Here is a 22,153-nt window from a genome sequence, read left to right on the forward strand (position 1 = left end):
ATAAAAATCCTATGATGATCTCAGTAGATGCAGAAAAAGCATTTGAAAAATTAAACATTCATTTATGATTTTAAAAAATCTCAAATAAGTGGTATAGACTGAATGTTCCTCCACATAATAAAGGACATTTATGACAATCCCACAGGTGACATCATACTCAACAGCAAAAAGCTGAGAACTTTTCCCGTAAGATCAAGACAAGGATGCCCACTCTTGCCACGTTTATTCAACATAGTACTGGAAGTCCTAGCCACAGCAATTAGGCAGCAAAACCAAATAATAAGTATCCAAATTGGAAAGGAATAAATAAAACTATCACTATTTGCTGCTGACATAATTTTATATATAGGAAAACCTAAAGATGCCACCCCAAAACTGTTAAAACTAATAAAGAAATTCAGTAAAGTTGCAGGGTAAAAAAATCAATGTGTAAAAATATGTGGTGTAGGGACTTCCCTGGCAGTGCATTCGTTAAGAATACGCCTGCCAATACAGGGGACACAGGTCCGAGCCCTGGTCCAGGAAGATCCCATATGCCACAGCAACTAAGCCTGTGTGCCACAACTACAGAGCCTGCACCCTACAGCCCATGAGCCACAACTACTGAGCCCATGTGCCACAACTACTGAAGCCCGCGCACTTAGAGCCCATGCTCTGCAACAAGAGAAGCCACCACAATGAGAAGCCAGCGCACTGCCATGAAGAGTAGCCCATGCTTGCCACAACTAGAGAAAGCCGGCAAGCACCAACGAAGACCCAATACAGCCAAAAATAAATAAATAAATTTATCTTTTTTAATGTTTTAAAAAATAATTTTAAAATGTGCTGCATTCATACACTAACAATGAAATAGAAATTAAGAAAACAGTGCCAGTTACAATACATCAAAAAGAATAAAATACACAAGAATAATTTTAACCAAGGAGGTGAAAGACCTGTACACTGATAACTATACGACATTGTTGAAAGAAACTGAAGAAGATACAAATAAATGGAAAGATGTTTTGTACTCATGGATTGGAATAATTAATATTATAGTAATGTCCATATGACCCAAAGCAATCTACAGATTCAATGCAATCCCTATCAAAATTCCAATGGGATTTTTCACAGAAATAGAACAAAAAAATCCTTAAATTTGTATGGACCCACAGGTGATCCTGGATAGCCAAAGCAATCCTGAGAAAAAAAGAACAAAGCTTGAGGCATCACACTCCCTGATTTCAAATAATATTTCAAACCTATAGTAATCAAAACAGTATGGTATTTGCATAAAAACAAACAACAGATCAATGGAAAAGAATAGAGAGCCCAGAAATAAACCCAAGCACTTATGGTCAATTAATTTACAGCAAAGGAGGCAAGAACATACAATGGAGAAATAACAGTCTCTTTGATAAATGGTGATGGGAAAATTGAACAGCCACATGCAAAAGAATGAAAGTCGACCACTGTCTTACACCATACACAAAAATTAACTTAAAATGGATTAAAGACTTAAATGTAAGACCTGAAACCATAAAACTATTAGAAGAAAACATAGGCAGTAAGCTCCTTGACTTCGCTCTTGGCAATATTTTTTTGGCTCTTCCTCCAAAGGCAACGGCAACAAAAGGAAAATAAACAAATGCAACTACATCAAAGGTTCTGCACAGCAAAGAAAACTATTTTTCTCTTTGGAAAAATGTCCATTCAGGTCCTCTACTCATTTTTCAATCTGGTTGTATGTTTGTTTTGTTGTTGTTGTTATTGAGCTGTATGAGTTCTTTATATATTTTGAATATTAACTATTTATCAGATGTATAATTTGCAAATATATTCTCTCACTCAGTAAGTTGCCTATTCGTTTTGTTGATGGTTTCTTTTACTGTGCTGAAGAGAGGGGTCTTCTTTGGATAGCAGTCTGGACTTGCAACTGAATGTACTCTGAGAGAAGTATTCCCACCCTTACCCCCCATCATGTAACATAATTATAGGTTGGCCAAAGAGAGGCTAGGGAACAACTACTTTCTCTAAGCAACAAGAAATACATCCAGGGGTCTGCAGGCCCAGGAACAATGCAAGATAATACACATGCCAATGGCCAAATTCTTCATACTGTTAGCCCTGGGAATGGCCTTGCAGCCAGAAATGCTGACATCAACCAAGTGCCAAATTCTAGATCCAGCTGAGCTACTTCCCCATGAGCTTACAGGACCACTAGAATTTATCTCTCTTCACCTTTCTAAGCTCACCATTGTCTTTGTTCTGGGAGACAGTCTTCACAAGGGCTGATAGCCCTCCTTCATGCTTAGATGTAAATCCCCACTATTCTTGAGATACACTTTGACAGTTAATCTGAAGACCCCATCCCATAGCCTGACCCTTCACGTTGGATCAGATTGTCTATGCCTTACCCAGCAGTCAATTCCACTTAAAACTCAGTATGTTTCAGAGACTACTATTATTTTATCACAGCAAGCCCAGATGGATGATGAATAGAGTTAAAGCACTTAAAGTCCTTACATTGTATTGTTGAGAAGGATGGTAAAGAAAATGACTATCTGTATAACTCAAGATAAGTAGGGCACTTTAAAATTACTAGTGTAACAACTGGTAGAAATATATTGTATATTTTCAGAACCAGTAGATAGGAAGAAAAAGTGAAATGAGAGAAATAAAATACTAATTAAAATAAAGGCCAGAAAGAAAGGAAGAAACTCAAGGAAAATATTGTAAGATGATAAGATATAAATGAAAATAAGTTCAAAAATAAAATAGAAAATCCAAATATATTAGAAATCACAGTAAGTACAAATGGACTGATAATGTTTGAGGAACAAAATTTCCAAGCTTACTCCTATATGCCCAAATTAGAAAATTCATTCTTTTCAAACATATGTGAAACATTTATAAAAGTTAACCTCCTATTATGGTATCAACCCCAGCAACAAGTTTCAATGTATTTAGTGTCATCCAGATTGATTTTCTGACCTTGATGCACTCCAATTAGAGACGTTATAAAAAGATGACATTAAAACATACATTTGGAAATTCAAAAACACATTCATGTAAAAAATAAATTAGGATAGTAATTAGAAAACATGTAAAAGTAGATAATACTGAAAGGACCAAATACAAAATAACAACCTTTTAGATGTAGCCAAAGTGGCCCTTTTTCAAAAAATAAAAATGAAAGTGAACTAGCTAAAGAAGTTAGAAAAAGAAACATATTTAAATCAGAGCACTGAAAATAATTTTTTAAATACAAAATCAAATATAAGAATAAAATATAGCTAGGAGATCAGTATGGTTGAAGGGAAGAGAAGCAAGTGTCATAGAAGAATTCAGAGAGGTAAGGGAGGGAAGAGGGCCAGATGATTGAGCCTTTCAGGTCATAGTGAAGACTTTGCCTGGTACTCTGAATGAGCTGGGGAGTCATGGGAGGGATTGTTTTCTTTTAATAGATCTTTATTGGAGTATAATTGCTTAACAATACTGTGTTAGTTTCTGTTGCACAACTAAGCAACTCAGCCATATGCATACACATGTCCCCATATACCCTCCCTCTTGAGCCTCCCTCCCATTTTCCCTATCCCACCCCTCTAGGTCATTGCAAAGCACTGAGCCGATCTCCCTGTGCTATGCTGCTGCTTCCCACCAGCCAACTATTTTACATTCGGTAGTGTCTATATGTCAATGCTACTCTCACTTCGCCTCAGCTTCCCACTCCCACCCCATGTCCACAAGTCCATTCTCTATGTCTACCTCTTTATTCCTGTCCTGCAAATAGGTTCATCAGCACCATTTTTTTTAAGATTCCATATATGTGCGTTACCATACAGTATTTGTTTTTCTCTTTCTGACTTATTTCACTCTGTATGACAGACTTTAGGTCCACCAACATCATTAAAATAACTCCATTTTGTTTCTTTTAATGGCTGAGTAATATTCCATTGTATACATGTGCCACATCTTCTTTATCCATTCATCTGTCAATGGACATTTAGGTTGGTTCCATGTCCTGGCTATTGTAAATAGTGCTGCAATAAACATTGTGGTACATGTCTCTTTTTGAATTATGGTTTTTTCAGGGTATATGCCCAGTAGTGGGATTGCTGGGTCATATGGTAGCTCTATTTTTAGTTTTTAAAGTAACCTCCATACTATTTTCCAAAGTGGTTGTATCAATTTACATTCCCACCAACAGTGCAGGAGGGTTCCCTTTTCTCCACACCCTTTCCAGCATTTATTGTTTCTAGATTTTTTGATAATGGCCATTCTGACTGGCGTGAGGTGATACCTCACTGTAGTTTTGATTTCCATTTCTCTAATAATTAGTGATGTTGAGTATCTTTTCATGTGCCTCTTGGCCATCTGTATGTCTTCCTTGGTGAAATGTCTATTTAGGTCTTCCACCCATTTTTTAACTGGATTGTTTGTTTTTTTGATATTGAGCTCCATGAGCTGTTTGTATATTTTGGAGATTAATCCTTTGTCTGCTATTTCATTTGCAAGTATTTTATCCCATTCTGAGGGTTGTCTTGTTTATGGTTTCCTTTGCTGTGCAAAAGCTTTTAAGTTTAATTGTCCCATTTGTTTATTTTTGTTTTTATTTCTGTTACTCTACAAGGTGGGTCAAAAAAGACCTTGCAGTGGTTTATGTCAAAGAGTGTTTTTCCTATGTTTTCCTCTAAGAGTTTCATAGTGTCTGGTCTTACATTTAAGTCTTTAATGCATCCGGAGTTTATTTTCATGTATGGTGTTAGGTAGTGGTCTAATTTCATTCTTTTACATGTAGCTGTCCAGTTTTCCCAGCACCACTTATTGAAGAGGCTGTCTTTTCTCCATTGTATGTTCTTACCTCCCTTGTTGTAAATTAGGTGCCCATATGTTGTGGGTTTATCTCTGGACATTCTATCCTGTACCATTGATCTATATTTCTGTTTTTGTGCCAGTACTATACTGTCTTGATTATAGAAGCTTTGTGGTATAGTTTGAAGTTGGGGAGCCTGATTCCTCCAACTCTGTTTTTCTTTCTCAAGATTGCATTGGCTATTCGGGGTCTTCTGTGTTTCCATACGAATTGGAAAATTTTTCGTTCTAATTCTGTGAAGAATGCCATTGGTAGTTTGATAGGGATTGCATTGAACCTGTAGATTGTTTTGGGTAGTATGGTCATTTTCACAATATTGATTATTCCAATCCAAGAACATGGTAAATGTCTCCATCTGTTTATGTCAACTTTGATTTATTTCATCACTGTTTTATAGTTTTCTGAGTACAAGTCTTTCGCCTCCTTAGGCAGGTTAATTCCTAGGTATTTTATTCTTTTTGTTGCAATGGTAAATGGGATTGTTTCCTTAATTTCTCTTTCAGATTTTTCGTTGTTGGTGTATAAGAATGTCAGAGATTTCTGTGCATTAATTTTGTATCCTGCAACCTTACCAAATTCATTGATTAGTTCTAGTAGTTTTCTGGTGGCATCTTTAGGATTGTCTATGTGTAATATATCATTGGCAAACAGTGAGAGTGTTATTTACTCTTTTCCAATTTGTATTCCTTTTATTTCTTTTTCTTCTCTGATTGCTGCAGCTAGAACTTACAAAACTATGTTGAATAAGAGTAGCAAGAGTGAACATCCTTGCCTTGTTCCTGATCTTAGTGGAAAAGGTTTCAGTTTTTCACCATTGAGTATGATGTCTGCTGTAGGTTTGTCATACATGGCCTGTATTATATTGAGGTATGTTCCCTCTAGACCCACTTTCCGGAGAGTTTTTAATCATAAATGGGTGCTGAATTTTGTTGAAATCTTTTTCTGCATTATTGAGATGATAACACGGTTTTTATTCCTTAATTTGTTAATGTGGTGCATCACATTGATTGATTTGCGTATATTGAAGAATCCTTGCATCACTGGGATAAATCCCTCTTGATCTTGGTGTATGATCCTTTTAATGTGCTGCTGGATTCTGTTTGCTAGTATTTTGTTCACGATTTTTGCTTCTATGCTCATCAGTGATATTGGCCTGTAGTTTTCATTTTTTGTGACACTTTTGTCTGGTTTTGGTATCAGGCTGATGGTGGCGTTGTAGAATGAGTTTGGGAGTGTTCCTCCCTCTGCTATATTTTGGAAGAGTTTGAGAAGGATAGGTGTTAGCTCTTCTCTAAATGTTTGACAGAATTCGTCTATCTGGTTCTGGGCTTTTGTTTGTTGGAAGATTTTTAATCACAGTCTCAATTTCAGTGCTTGTGATTGGTCTGTTTATATTTTCTACCTCTTCCTGGTTCAGTTTCAGAAGGTTGTGCTTTTCTAAGAATTTGTACATTTCTTCGTGGTTGTCCACTTTATTCTCATATCGTTGCTTGTAGTAATCTCTCATGATCCTTTGTATTTCTGCAGTGTCAGTTGTTATTTCTCCTTTTTCATTTCTAATTCTGTCGATTTGAGTATTCTCCCTTTTTTTCTTGATGAGTCTGGCTAATGGTTTATCAATTTTGTTTATCTTCTCAAAGAACCAGCTTTTAGTTTTATTGGTCTTAGCTATTGTTTCCTTCATTTCTTTTTCATTTATTTCTGATCTGATCTGTATGATTTCTTTCCTTCTACTATCTTTGGGGTTTTTTCTTGTTTTGTTTTGGTTTTGGATTTTTTTTTTTTTGCTCTTCTTTCTCTAATTGCTTTAGGTGTAAGGTTAGGTTGTTTATTTGTGATGTTTCTTGTTTCTTGAGGTAGGACTGTGTTGCTATAAACTTCCCTCTTAGAATTGCTTTTGCTGCATCCCATATGTTTTGGGTCGTCATGTTTTCATTGTCATTTTTTTCTAGGTTTTTTTTTATTTCCTCTTTGATTTCTTCAGTGATCTCTTGGTTATTTAGTAGCATACTGTTTAGCCTCATTGTGTTTGTATTTTTTACAGTATTTTTTCCCTTAATTGATATCTACTCTCATGGTGTTGGCGTTGGAAAACATGCTTGATACGATTTCAGTTTTCTTAAATATTCAAGGCTTGATTTGTGACCCAAGATATGATCTATCCTGGAGAATGTTCCACAAGCATTTGAGAAGAATGGACAGATAGAACTCTAGGACAAATGGTGGAAGCAAAGCTATACAGACAAAATCTCACACAGAAGCGTACACATACACACTCACAAAAAGAGGAAAAGGGGAAAAAATCATAGATCTTGCTCTCAAAGTCCACCTCCTCAGTTTGGAATGATTCGTTGTCTATTCAGGTATTACACAGATGCAGGGTACATCAAGTTGATTGTGGAGCTGTAATCCGCTGCTCCTGAGGCTGCATGGAGAGATTTCCCTTTCTCTTCTTTGTTTGCACAGCTCCCGGGGTTCAGCTTTGGATTTGGACCCACTCTCAGGTATCTCTTCCCCACCCAGACAGGAGGGGGTTAAAGCAGCGGCTAATTAGGGTGCTCTTGCTCATTCAGGCCATGGGGAAGTAGGGGTACGGTAGTTATAATTGGAATGCGGGGCAAGCCTGCGGCGGCAGAGGCCAGCGTGACAAAGCAACATCCTGAGGCATGCTAAGTGTTCTCCTGGGGAAGTTGTCCCTGGATCACGGGACCCTGGCAGTGGAGGGCTGCACAGGCTCCCGGGGTGCTGTGTATGGACAGTTACCTGTGCTTGCACATAGGATTCTTGGTGACTGCAGCAGCAGCATTAGCATTTCATGCCCATCTCTGTGGTCCAAGCTGATACCCATGGCTCATTCCTGTCTCTGGAGCTCATTTAGGTGGGGCTCTGCCCTCTGTGGGTACACAGGGATGGAATACCCTCTCCTTGCGCACCCCTAAACAATGGTCTCTTGCCTCTTAGGCAGGTCCAGACTTTTTCCCACACTCCCTCCTGGCTAGCTGTGGTGCACTAGCCCCCTTCAGGCTGTGTTCACACAGCCAACCCCAGTCCTCTACCTGAGATATGACCTCCGAAGCCTGTGCCTCAGCTCTCAGCCCCCACCCGCCCTGGTAGGTGAGACAAGCCTCTCAGGCTGGTGAGTGCTGGTTGGCATGGACCTTCTGGGTGGGAATCTCTCCGCTTTGCCCTCTGCACCCCTGTTGCTGTGCTCTCCACGGTGACTCTGAATTTTCCCCCTTGCCCACTTCCCATCTCCGCCAGTGAAGGGCCTTCCTAGTGTGTGGAAACTTTTCCTCCTTCACAGCTCCCTCCCAGAGGTGAAGGTCCCATCCTTATTCTTTTGTCTCTGTTTTTTCTTTTTTGTTTTGCCCTACCCATGTATGTGGGATGTTATTGCCTTTGGGGAGGTCTGAGGTCTTCTGCCAGTGTTCAGTAGGTGTTCTGTAGGAGTTGTTCCACATGTAGATGTATTTTTGATGTATTTGTGGGAAGGAAGGTGATCTCCATGTCTTACTCCTCCACCATCTTGAAGGTCCCCACACCACATCTTCTTCAACCATTTATCTGTTGATGGACATTTAGATTGCTTCCATATTTTGACTACTGTAAATAGTGCTGCTATGAACATTGGTGTGTGTGTTTCCTTTCGAATTAAAGTTTTCATCTTTTCCGGATATATACCCAGGAGTGGGATTGTTGGATCATATGGTAGCTCTCTTTTCAGTTTTTTTAAGGATCCTATAGACTGTTTTCCATAGTGGTTGCACCAATTTACATTCACATCTACAGTGTAGGAGGGTTCCCTTTTCTCCACACCCTCTCCAGCATTTGTTATTTGTAGACTTTTTGATGGTGGCCATTCTGACTGGTGTGAGGTGAAACCTCATTATAGTTTTGATTTGCATTTCCCTTAACATTAGTGATGTGGAGCATCTTCTCATGTGCCTGTTGGGCACCTGGATGTCTTCTTTGGAGAAATATCTATTTAGGTCTTCTACCCATCCTTTGATTGCATTGTTCGTTTTTTTGATATTGAGTTGTTTGAGATGTCTGTATAAAAAAGTCACACTTAATAATTATTTTTGATGGAGAGAATGCAAGGTGCAGATTGTCATCCTTTGATTGAAGACTTATTCAAGACAATAATTCATGTCAAAACAAATTAAAAAGTCAGAAAGAGAAAGATAAATACCGTATGCTAACACATATATATAGAATTTAAGAAAAAAAAAAGTCATGAAGAACCTAGGGGTAAGACAGGAATAAAGACACAGACCTACTGGAGAATGGACTTGAGGATATGGGGAGGGGGAAGGGTGAGCTGTGACAGGGCGAGAGAGAGGCATGGACATATATACACTAACAAACGTAAGGTAGATAGCTAGTGGGAAGCAGCCACATGGCACAGGGATATTGGCTTGGTGCTTTGTGACCGCCTGGAGGGGTGGGATAGGGAGGGTGGGAGGGAGGGAGATGCGAGAGGGAAGAGATATGGGGACATATGTATAACTGATTCACTTTGTTATAAAGCAGAAACTAATACACCATTGTAAAGCAATTATACCCCAATAAAGATGTTAAAAAAAATTAAAAGAATGTGAAAATATTCTCATAAATGAAACTCAGTATGTGCAATATCTCTCCAATTATCACATGAGTTATTTTTATACTAGTAATAATACATGAAAAAGAGATATTTAAAAGTTACTAACACTTATAGGAATTTAAAATTTCAGGGCTAAATATAACCTGGGATTTTACTGGAGTTGAGGCTGCCGAATAACCAGGAACTCTTTTACTTTTATTTCTTTACAAGCCTAGACAGTGATACATTGCATGTTTTAGAAATCACTGGATCTTTCTAAGGAATTCCCAAGTCATTTCCTTAGAAAGAAAGTGCTGAATGTGATTATTCCTCCTTATATTGTAAATTGCACTCATTAGGAATTTGATGCACACTTTTTTTCTCTATAGGGCTGTCAGATTTTGATTCAAGGAGATATTGAAGGTTTGTTATACATACAAAGCAGAATTAAGTCAAAATTAACAAAATCAGTTTGAAAATTAAATGAAGTAAAATCATTTATAATTATCAAGTGGAACCTAATGTACTTTTATGGTTTATTAGGCTTCTGTATGGTGATTTATTTTGTATAGATAAACATTATATATTGCAATTAAATTTATGTAACTGCTCAGGTTCTCACCTCATTCTGTGGGGTTTGTACCAATAGGTCTAATTCAATGTCAACTCCTTTTTGTTTTAATTCAAGGGTTTTTTTGATCCCAGTGATCTCTCCAATCCTTAAAATTCAGTTTGAATTAGTCTGCAACTTCATCTCCAATATAAATTGAGAGAATTTAAATGTTCATTGAACTTATAAGGTTAAATTGTTGTTATCAATAGAAATATAGAAATATATACTTTGAAAGAGCTAGTGAGGAATCTAAATATAAGCATAGTTCTAATGCTGTGAAAATTAAGCAGTTTTTAGGAAAAACAGTATCACAATCTGACTAAAAGACAGTTTTAGCTGTGATTTCTATAACTTATATTGGGGTGAAAAGTTTCCTGTTCCATTAAAAATGCATTAAAAAGCAAGTCATTAAATTATCAAAATAATAATGATATGCAAATAGTTTGATGCTTTTAGAATTACAACAGCAAAAATAACATTGTGTTTGTGTATTAATAATATAAGCAAGAGAGAAAACCAAAATTCAAAAAGAGTCATGTACCAAAATGTTCGTTGCAGCTCTATTTACAATAGCCCGGAGATGGAAACAACCTAAGTGCCCATCATCGGATGAATGGATAAGGAAGATGTGGCACATATATACAATGGAATATTACTCAGCCATAAAAAGAAACGAAATTGAGCTATTTGTAATGAGGTGGATAGACCTAGAGTCTGTCATACAGCGTGAAGTCAGAAAGAGAGAGACAAATACCATATGCTAACACATATATATGGAATTTAAGGAAAAAAAAGTGTCATGAAGAACCTAGGGGTAAGACAGGAATAAAGACACAGACCTACTGGAGAACGGACTTGAGGATATGGGGAGGGGGAAGGGTGAGCTGTGACAGGGCGGGAGAGAGGCATGGACATATATACACTAACAAACGTAAGGTAGAGAGCTAGTGGGAAGCAGCCGCATGGCACAGGGATATCGGCTCAGTGCTTTGTGACCGCCTGGAGGGGTGGGATAGGGAGGGTGGGAGGGAGGGAGACACAAGAGGGAAGAGACATGGGAACATACGTATATGTATAACGGATTCACTTTGTTATAAAGCAGAAACTAACACACCATTGTAAAGCAATTATACCCCAATAAAGATGTTAAAAAATAAATAAATAAAATAATATAAGCAAGCAAATTCAATAAGGGATCATGGGCCTACAGTCTAATTAATGTAATGTGGCCAAGTTGCAGATACACAACGTATTTTAATCTATATATTCAGCTAAACTGGATAAATGAGACATGTATTTATTTTGGTGAGGTTACAATAAAGATTTTTTTCAAGACTGAAATCAATCCTAATTTTTGGGCAGCTGATTTAATAACAAGTTATACCAAAATATGTGCCATCACAAAAGCACCCTTTAAAAAAAGTTTACTGAGATCCAGGATTTTACAGTAAAGCAGGGACTGGGGTAACCTTAGTGGGTCTGCCCTTCTGGAGAAGTCACATGAATTGCAGTAGTCCCAGCTGTGGGGTAGGCTGAACAGGCAAGACCTGTCGGAGTGCACTTGTCATTTACAAGGATTTAATGTTCAAGCTTGTACTTATCAAGAATATAAATATACAGAATGGAGTACATGTTATTGTTCAAGATATCTTTGACCATTATACAGTATTAAAATTTTGATACTGGAAACTTTCATCATTTTATGTAACTTTGTCAGTTTTCTTTTACCTTACTGGATATAATGTAGGTAATCAGTTGGAATATGCAGGGGTTTTGAAGACAGATTTGGATTCCTATCACCATTCTTGCATTTATTAACCATGTAACCTTGAGCAACCTTGACCCACTGGGTCTCAGATTTGCTATCTGTGCAACAAGAATAATAATACCTACCTCACATTAAAGGAAATAAGGCATATAAAGTGTCTAAGAGAGTGCCAACATATATAAGAGACTCAAAAATGTTAGTAATTGCCTCTTGATCAATGTCTTTTGCCACTGGGCGACTTGGCCACCCCCTTCTCATTTCTCTCTCCATCATCCTGAAACTGCCTTTTCCAGAATCACCTGCCTCCATGATTCTGGATTATATTCTCCTTCTTCTAGCTGCTCACATGAGATTTGGGAAGTGGACGAGAAAGAAAAGCCATTATTCTCTGGTGGCATGTGTGGGCAGAGGTTTAGAAATTGGCAGCCTACTAGTCATCTTCTTCAGGGTTGAAGGCAGTTGAAGTTATTGGTGATGAGGTCCCTATAACCCCTCTTCTTCCAGATTTCCTGAAAAATTAGCTATGGCCCTCTTTTCTACCCCAGGTTTTCAATAGTTGCATAAGCCTCTAATTCCCTGTATTAAAGCACTTTTTGCTCAGAATACCTAGGATAGCTAGTCTTCTCATGACTGAACTCTGGCAGATTCTTGAAAGACACTATTACCCTTCTAGTTCTGACTGCTGGTAGATGGAGCCCCACTCACTTGACCTCTCTGTTGTACTTGATGATGTTGATATTTGGCGTAGTTGGCTTCTTTCACTTGTTCCTGGCCACTATTTAGCATGAGCTTATGTGGGACCATTTTCTTCAGCCTCTTCTTAAATGTTGTTGCACCCATGCGTTCCATTCTTTTTAATTAAAAAAATTTTTTATTGAAGTATAGTTGATTTACAATGTTGTGTTTGTTTCCATTGTACAGCAAAGAGAATCAGTTATACATATATCCACTCTTTTTTAGATTCTTCTCCCATATAGGCCATTACAGAGTACTGAGTAGAGTTCCCTGTGCTATACAGTAGGTTCTTATTAGTTATCTATTTTATATATAGTAGTGTGCATATGTCAATCCCAATCTTCCAATTTAACCCTACCCCCCTTTCCCTCTTGGTAACCATAAGTTTGTTTTCTATGTCTGTGAGTCTATTTCTGTTTTGTAAATCAATTCATTTGTATCATTTTTACTAGAATCCACATGTAGTGATATCATATGATAGCTGTCTGTCTTACTTCACTTTAGCATAGAGAAGATGCTGATTTCAGTAAACTAAGAGGAAATTTTAACTTTTAGGAATCCTGGAAAAATGTGTTTTCTAACTAAACTTGCTATTCTTGAGGATTAATAAGAGATAATGACAACTGAGGGTGAACAAAGTAGACTTTAGAGAAAAGTAACATCTATTTTCCCTGATAAGTTAGTACCCTTGCCAAAAATGATCCATGATCGAATAAGGTGGAGATTTTCAAACTGAGATCTGAGGAACTCTAGGGTTCCTGGTGTTTGCCCTAGCATGATAGGCAGAATTCTAAGATGTCTTCCAAGATTCCCATCCCCTCATATACATGTCCTATAGAATCTCTGAGACTTTGAACATGATGGGATCCCAGTCCTGTATTTAGGTTATATTATATATTATAATATATATATTATATTTTACAGTTAACTTTAAGAAAGGGAGGTGGCCTAGATGGGCCCAACCTAATCACACATTAGCCCTTTCTATCTGGATCTTATTGCTCAGAGAGCAAGCTGTCAGGGAGACACACTCCTACTAGCTCCTGGAAAAAAGCAAACAGCCTTGTGACCTGCATATGGGGACCACATCGCAAGGAGTTGCAGCCATGCTCCAGATGTTGAGAGAAACCTCCACATTATAGCCAGCGAGAAAATAGAGACTTTGGCCCTACAGTTGCAGGGAACTGAATTCTTCCAATAACCTGAATGAGCTTGGAAGGGAATTCTTCAGCAGAGCATCCAGAAAGGAATACAGCTCTACCAACGCCTTCATTACAGCCTTGTGAGACCCTGAGCAGAGAACCCAGCCACACGATGCCTGAACATCTGGTCTACAAAACTGTGAACTAATAAATGAGGATTGTTTTAGACCACTAAGTTTGTGGTAATTTGATATGTACCAATTGATTGTGAACACGTCTAGGAACCTCTATGTAAGCAGGGCTGGCTAAGAGGTCAGTGGTCTAGAGAGCTTCTGGATACTTCAATTCTAGAAACTCTATTTCCATATTTCACATTGTGTAAGATAACTTATTAAAACATCGAAACAACGAGATACCACCACATACCTATTAGAATGGCCAAAATCCATACACTGACAACCAAATGCTGGCAAAATTGTTGAGCAGCAGAAATGCTCATTCATTACTGATGGAAGTGCAAAATGGTACAGCCACTGTGGAAGATGGTTTGGCAGTTTCTTACAGAACTAAGCATACTCATACCACACATTCCAGCAGTTGTGCTCCCTGGTATTTATCCAAAGGAGTTGAAGACTTATACCCACAGACTTAAAAACCTGCACATGAATGTTTATAGCAGCTTCATTCATATTTGTCAAAATCTGGAGATAACCAAGATGTCCTTCAGAAGGTGAAAGGTTAGATCAACTGTGATCCATCCAGACAATAGAATATTATTCAGCACTAAAAAGAAATGAGTTATCAAGCCATGAAAAGACATAGAGGAAAGTTAAATGCATATTACTAAGTGAAAGAAGCCAATTTGAAAAGGCTACACACTGTATGATTCCACCTATAAGACATTTTGGAAAAGGCAAAACTTTGGAGACAATAAAAAGATCAGTGGTCGCCAGGTAGAGCACAAAGGATTTTTAGGGTAGTGAAAATACTCTATATTATATTATAATGATGGATATATGTCATTATACATTTCTTCTAAGCCACGGAATGTACAACACCAAGAATGAACCCTAAGGTAAACAATGGACTTTGGGTGATTATGATGTGTCAGTGTAGGTTCATCCTTGGTTAAAAAAAAAAAAAAGTACCATTCTGGTGAGTGGTTTTGTTAATGGGGAAGGCTATGCATGGCACATGGTGTATATGAGAAATCTCTATACCTTCCTCTCAATAGTGTTGTGAACTAAAACTGCTCTAAAACTGAAGTTTAAAAAAGTAAATTGTTTTGTCACTTCTATATATTGCATTCACTTTTCAAGTGAATTTAAGGATTAAGCAGAAACAGGCTGAAGCCATGGTTCTTTTCTTATGTAAAATCCTGATCCATTTGAAGAACTTTTGCTGGGGAAGAGGGAGTGCTCTAGGGAGAATGATAGTGAAAATAGCATGGCAAAAAGAAAAGATTCCCAGAAGTATGAAAAGGCACAAAGTTCTGTTTGTCTTGCCTGCAGTCAAACTCTAAGTTCAGAACTCTTGAGGCCATGGGCTAGGGGGGAAGGGGAAATGGGGAGGCATGGTCAAAGGGTACAAAGTTTCAGTCATACAAGATAAATAACTTGTATGGAGATCTCCTGTAGAGCACAGTGTCTATAGCTAATGAAACTATTGTATACCTAAAATTTGCTAAGAGATTAGATAAAGGGAGCAGGAGGAAACTCGGGGAGGCAATGGATACGTTTATGACAAAGATGGTGGTGATGATTTTACAGGTATATACTTATCCCCAAATTCATCGAGTCGTGTACATTAAATATGTACAGATTTTTATATGTCAATAAATCAATGAAGTGGTTTTAAAATGGCAAGCCATTATAAGTAATGTCTGCATGGTGCTCCTATGGAGGTTCCCAGTATTTCCACCAATATCTGTGCTTCAAGCATGGCAGCAAATAGCACAGAGTGAAGAATGAAGAGGCCTGTTTATGGAAGTTTTACTGGTAACAAGTACAAACAGATGACATATGAACAATGGGGCCCACTTAGTCCAACCCACTGCCTTGTCTTGCTGCTACATATGATCGTAGGGTAGGGGAGGGCTAAAATCCAAGAATTACTGAGATAAAATTTGTTGCCAAGTGGTATTACAGAAGTTTTTATTTGGAAGATGATTAGAAAAAATGAATGTGGTATTCCTTACCTACCTGTATTTTTGAACTTCAACTCATAACTATTATAATTTATAGGGATTTGATGTGAGACTTCATTGGAATGAAACAGGGTTTGACAAACTACCAGTTACTGTCCAACTTCAGCCCATCACCTATTTTTGTAAATAAAGTTTTACTGAAACACAGCCAGGCCCATTTTTAATTTATGTATTGATTATCACTGCTTTCATGCTACAACGGCAGAGGTGAATAGTTGCAACAGAGATTACATGGCCAGCAAAGTTGAAAATATTTGCGCATTACATTGCGCCCTTTACAGGAAAAGTTTGCTAACCCTGGAACAAGATTCTGTGGTTATAATAAATTTGAGAACTCCTGAATAAAGCAACCTCAGTCATTGCAAACATATAAGAAAGAAACATGCCCACGATTTGGGATGAATACCAGAGAGACTAAGATTTCCAAGTGTCTATTATTGGAATGTTTTGACCTCAAAACCATTTTAGCTTTATTCTAATCTTAGGTATAACCACCATGTCCTCTAAATATTATCTTACTTGCATTTATCCACAAGTATGCTACATACCGCCCAAAGTCTTGTAACTATTACTCATATTTAATATGCATTATTCAGAAATTGCATGGATCACACTCCCCTGGAATCTCTCCACAGGGCATTTAGGGCTACCCAATCTGATTTTGAAGTGTATATTTTGCTTTTTGTTGGACATGCAGATTTTGATATTGATACGGAATTGTGTTGTCTGAAAATATAGAAGCTGTTAATGTTTTACTTTTCCCTCTATTAAAAAAAGGGGGCAATTCATAACAACCTTATGGTGAGTGAGAACTTAAAAAGTGACTGGATCTAAATGAAGCCAAAATATTAAATCAAAACTGAAAATTTTTGTCATCTTGAAATTTCTAGATGGATGAGTAAATGACAATAGCTGAGTGAATCAAATGTGTAGATAATTAATGGAACTTTTCATTTACCTTCAGGCTACTCAGTATATTGCAGATCCAGTCTTCGTCTAGCAGGATGGGATATATCTGAGGAAATCAGAGAATGTGACGAGTCTGATACAGTATCTTTAACCACGAACTTTAACAAACTGAAGAAAAATCCCAGCTCAAAAACAGAACTCAAGTCTTTGTCTAAGACAATTTGCTCTGCCTGATATCAAGGAAAGAGGTCACTAGTAGTTCTAATCCCTTTCTGCCTGTAGTTCCTGAAGACAGCTGGATGAATGGCAGGGCAGGCTAAAACAAAAATCATTCATCATCATTGCTGATACTGGACTTAAGCAGAGCTCAGAGAGTACCACGATGCCATTTAGATGCACTTTCCCTAAGATGAAATTGCATCACTAAGGATTCCAGGCCAAGAACACAGTGGAAAGGAAAATCGTGCTGCTTCAGCTGGAGAATTTCAAAGGTAATTTAATCTCCAAGGGAAATATCACAGTCTGAATTCACAACATCACTTAGCATATGTAGTCATGTTGCACTGCTACTATATCAAGAAGATTGCTTGTGCTAACTGAAAATGAGGAAAAATACAGCACTGAGTGGAAAGATGGAGCATCTCCCCTGTGTTTCCACTATTTGCTTGTTATTTGTCTTCTTGTGTGTTGATAATCACACACGATGATTATCATCCAATGATGCCAATTGGAATCTAATAAAATTTACCAGTATCATGTTTTGAAATCTGAGAAAATAATGACAGAACATTTTATTTAACTTCAAACAAATTTCCTACTTAAATGAGGAATTGTTTAGGACATACTGCAATAGGTTAACTATATTTCATAATAATTTAGTTTGGAAAAAAATGATATTAAAGGAGACAAAGACAGTTAAAGGATATTTCAAAACTGTCAACTGACATATGCTCTAAATTAGTACAGCGCAGCAACATCCAATATGTGTGTCCTCACATGTAATTCTAATTTTCTAGAAACCACATTAAAAAAGATAAAAGGAAATGAGTGAAATTATTTAATAATATATTTTATTTTCTCTAACCCAATATATCCAAAATAGTGTCATTTAAAGCATGTACTCAATATAAAAATATGAGATATTTTCCTTTTTTCATAATTTGTCTTCAAATTATGCTGTGTATTTTACATTTATGGCACATCTCAATATGGGCTGCCCATATTTCAAGTGTTTAGTAGCTGTATGTCACTAGTGGCTACTGTATTGACAGCAAAGGGCTAGATTATTTTACAAGCTATATACAATGGAATATTTTCCCACTTAACATTAATAATTCTATATGCTTCTTTGGTCAGCATTTAGCTATGGTATTGGATACAGCATGTCTACAGGGTATATGAGAAGTGGTTTAACATAGCACATTTTCTGCAGTGAACTACTGAGTAGATGATTTGAACATAAAAGTAGTTATTTTTTTGTGGCTTAACACTTCAAATGTTTCCTGACACAGTGATAAGAGACTGTTTTAAAGAGATTATTTTCTTCCTTGCTTAGTTAAGCTAAGGCTGACTGTCCTACTTACTGAGAGCTGCAATGACAGGGGATGTAACTTACTGGGAATTCTTGTTGTTGTTATTATTTTTAATTTGGTGATTACACAAAGGCCTACCTGGTAGTCACCAACTCCTGAAGGTAGAAATCCTGTATATATCTTTTCCCCCTTTTCCTATTTTCTGTGGTTAGTTGTTGATACCAACATACTGAGCACTTGAGTCCAAGGCATTTTCTGGTTGACCGGAGGTGCCTTGAGTCCACGTAAGTCTTAAATAAAGGATATTTTCAGAAACACAGGGTTAGTGATCAAGCAAACTATTGGCAGTGTGACATTTCTAAGCTTACATATGGATAGGGGTGCATTTTGTGAGCAGGCCAGCTGAGACATGAACTGCAACAGAATTTCACTAGATTACTTAGTCAGCTCAGGCACTAAGCTGCTGAAAACTAGAATTTGGGACATGAGAATAATTGAGTTTGAGAATTGTTTGGGGACTGAGAGATCACAGTCCCCAGTGCACCTCATTATACAGACAGAAACCTGGATTTCACCTTTAACTCTTCCTTCTCTTTCCCCCTCACATGCAAATCACCCTCACTCCCAAGCCTGTTGATTGTTTCCCCAAAATAGCATTCATCTACCTTCTTCTCTAGTCTCTCACGGCTCCTCCGTTAATTGGGTCGCTCATCATGTCTTCAGGATAACTATTATTTTTTTTTGCCCAAAGACCAATGAAGAGTCTGTGTCTCCCCTCATAACTCTTAATGGAAATATACTGGATCTGAATTTTAGAGAGGAGTTTATTCAAGTTTTTCATGTTCTTATGAAAAAGATGGCTAAATTTGGGCTGTATTGAAATAGTCCTGTGGATTGGTTACTGATTAAATAAATACACAGAATGACTAGTTAATGTAACTCATGTAAATTGTAGTAGAGTCTATATTGCCTAACCCCAATCCCTTGTCTATAGTATTGAGCAGAAGAGAAAACTTATTTTCCTGGAAAAGGAAAATGTATAGGTTCATAAATGTAGTGAGAAGATCTTATTGACAGGAGAGTGGTATAATCATGATGTCAAATATACTTGAATATGTTTTTGTGTTAGTAAAAACATGTACTAAGTCAGTTGAATTAGACAACTAGGACTTTATTAATAAAAACACATGTTTGTCATTAAGGTATGAAGATTCAGGCAAGACAAGGAAGAAGATACTTTATACTTCCATATTTATGTGACCATAGAAGTCAAGATAGCAAGGAACATAGTTGGAAACTAAGTAAAAAAGAGGTTTTGATCATGATAAACTCTGCATGTGCCACCCTAGGTTGCCCTGGTTAGTGCTTCCCTTCATGCTCATGACATGATAATGGACAAAGCTGTGGGCCAGTGATGAGCAGTAATGTGGTGTGAAGCCATACATATTCCTTATAAGCTTGACTATAGTTAAATGAAAACAAATTTTTAAAGAAGGATGACATTTTTATTTTATTTCATTAGCTTGCTAATTTCTCTGATATTATGTACAATCCATGTTAATTACTTTTTTCCTTCTTGAGTTCTTCATTCCCAATTACTCTAACAAAATTCTCATATATATGTAACTGTGTCAGAATCACAACCCATTCTCCACAGTTTCAGCAGTCATTATTAATAGTGTCAACAAAATATTAATCAATAGTCGATTTAAGAAAGAAATGGAAAATTTTATTTGAGCCAACCTGAGGATTATAACCTGGGAGACAGTTTTTCAGAAAGCTCTGAGGACTGTCCTGCCTGTTCGAGGTCAAAGCACAGTTATATAAGTTTTTGAGACAAAAGGTTATACGTCAAAGGATGTATTATTGACAGTTTACACAATCCAGATCTACATGTACAAAGTGAGTAGTCAGTCATGGGTCATCATGGCCCCTTACAAGATTAAGAAGAAAGGTTATCTCCTAAGGAGCTGTGACCCTTGATGAAATTAAGAAGGAATGGTGTCTCCCAAGGAGGTCTGGTTAATGCAGGTGCCCAAATATACATTAAATGGGAGGGAGGAGATCCAAAGGGCAAAGAAAAATTTTATGTTTAAATTTTCCTCATCTTGATATAAAATATGAATTTTATTTCATCAGTTGTATATGTAAACAAACTTCCTTTATGACCAAATCTGCAGTCTGTCTTTACTTTTCATGAATTGTATGAGGCTATCCATTTAAAAGAACTTAAAGACAATTCAGTATTACCATTTCTGAACATACCAGGCATGTGCTCATATCCAGGTATTTGACTTGTCTCTTCACTATGCGTAGGAGGTTTTTCTCCTAGATATCTCCACGGCTTTTACTCCTTTACCTCTTTCAAGTCTTTGCTTAAATGTAATTTTCTCAGCAAGGCCCACACTGGTAACCCCACCTAATATTCCAACTCCCCCTTCTCAATAATCCCAATATTCCTTACCCTGCTCTATTGGTTTTTCTTCTCTAAAATACACACACACAAAGGCAGAGATTTTTGTCCATATAATTCATCAATGCATCATTGACACCTAAAACAGTACCTGACACATTATATTTGCTCAATAAATATTTTTTATAAAATGATTAATTTTTGCACTGAAAGTATGGCCTGAAATGTCTATGAATACAAAAATCCATATCACATTTAACAATTCCTAGTGGTCAAAAATGATTACAATTCTCAGTTACATAAGATCTATAATTTAGTCAACTCTTTTCTATTCTAGGTAAATAAAAAATTAACTCTGTGCCATTTGTTGTGCTATTATCCCAGCTTAATAATATTAATTATTCCTCCATCTCTATCAGTCAACCAGTTACCTTTGATTTACTTGCCAAGCAATTTACTTTAGAAATTTAAATCATGTAAGTCCTAAGAAAACAATTCATTAAACTTGAGAAAGAAACCAAGTGTTATTATGTATATATTAAGCATTTGCCTTTTATTTCCATGAGCCTAATACACTGATGATAACATGACAGTAACTCCCTTTGGTAACTAATATATAGTATAACTGCACAGGTCTGGCGTAATGCCCAAAAAAAGTAACCTGAAAATCCTTTCATGAGAGAAATCCAGAAATACTAAACAGAATAAGACAATTTTATAAGCGATGCATTGCTGAATTTACAAGAAAGAAATGGAAATTTCCTGTGATAAAAACAAATAGGGGATTAAAAACCCAGAAGGAGCTGAGTCCATCCAAGAAAACAGAAACTATTATTGAAAATAAAGGTAATTTAATTAGGAAATTGGTTACATAAGGGATAAAAGAGCTGAAAGACAAGGAGGGTACAGTGAATAAACCAAGAGATTAGCTACATCAGGAAACCACCTGCATCCTAATTTCATGGCTGAAGTAATGGAGAAATCAAGAGGAGAAGCGAGTGAATTGACTGAGTTCTCACAGTAAATGGTGGAAACAGTTTGGCTACAGAATCTGTGTTCTTACCCACTGTAATACAGAATCTCACTGAAGAATAACAGGCAGATAAGGAAAACAATCAAATTGATCTTTTAAATGGGAAAAATATAATAATTAACATTAAAAACTTATCAAACATAGATAAACAAAAAACACTAAATGGGAAACTACACATGATTCAGTTACCCAGAATACATAATGGGGAGAAAACAAGTAAACGAAGAAGTTAAGAGATATAGAGGAGAGAATCAGAAAATAAACATACTTCTAATCAAATGCCAGAAACAGAGACTAGAAAGAATGAATGATTTTTCTTCCCTGAATTGGTGAAATAAATGATGTTTTTGGAAGGCAGAAAC

Source organism: Tursiops truncatus, chromosome X (genome assembly GCF_011762595.2).
Source record: "Tursiops truncatus isolate mTurTru1 chromosome X, mTurTru1.mat.Y, whole genome shotgun sequence".
Classification (NCBI taxonomy): Eukaryota; Metazoa; Chordata; class Mammalia; order Artiodactyla; family Delphinidae; genus Tursiops; species Tursiops truncatus.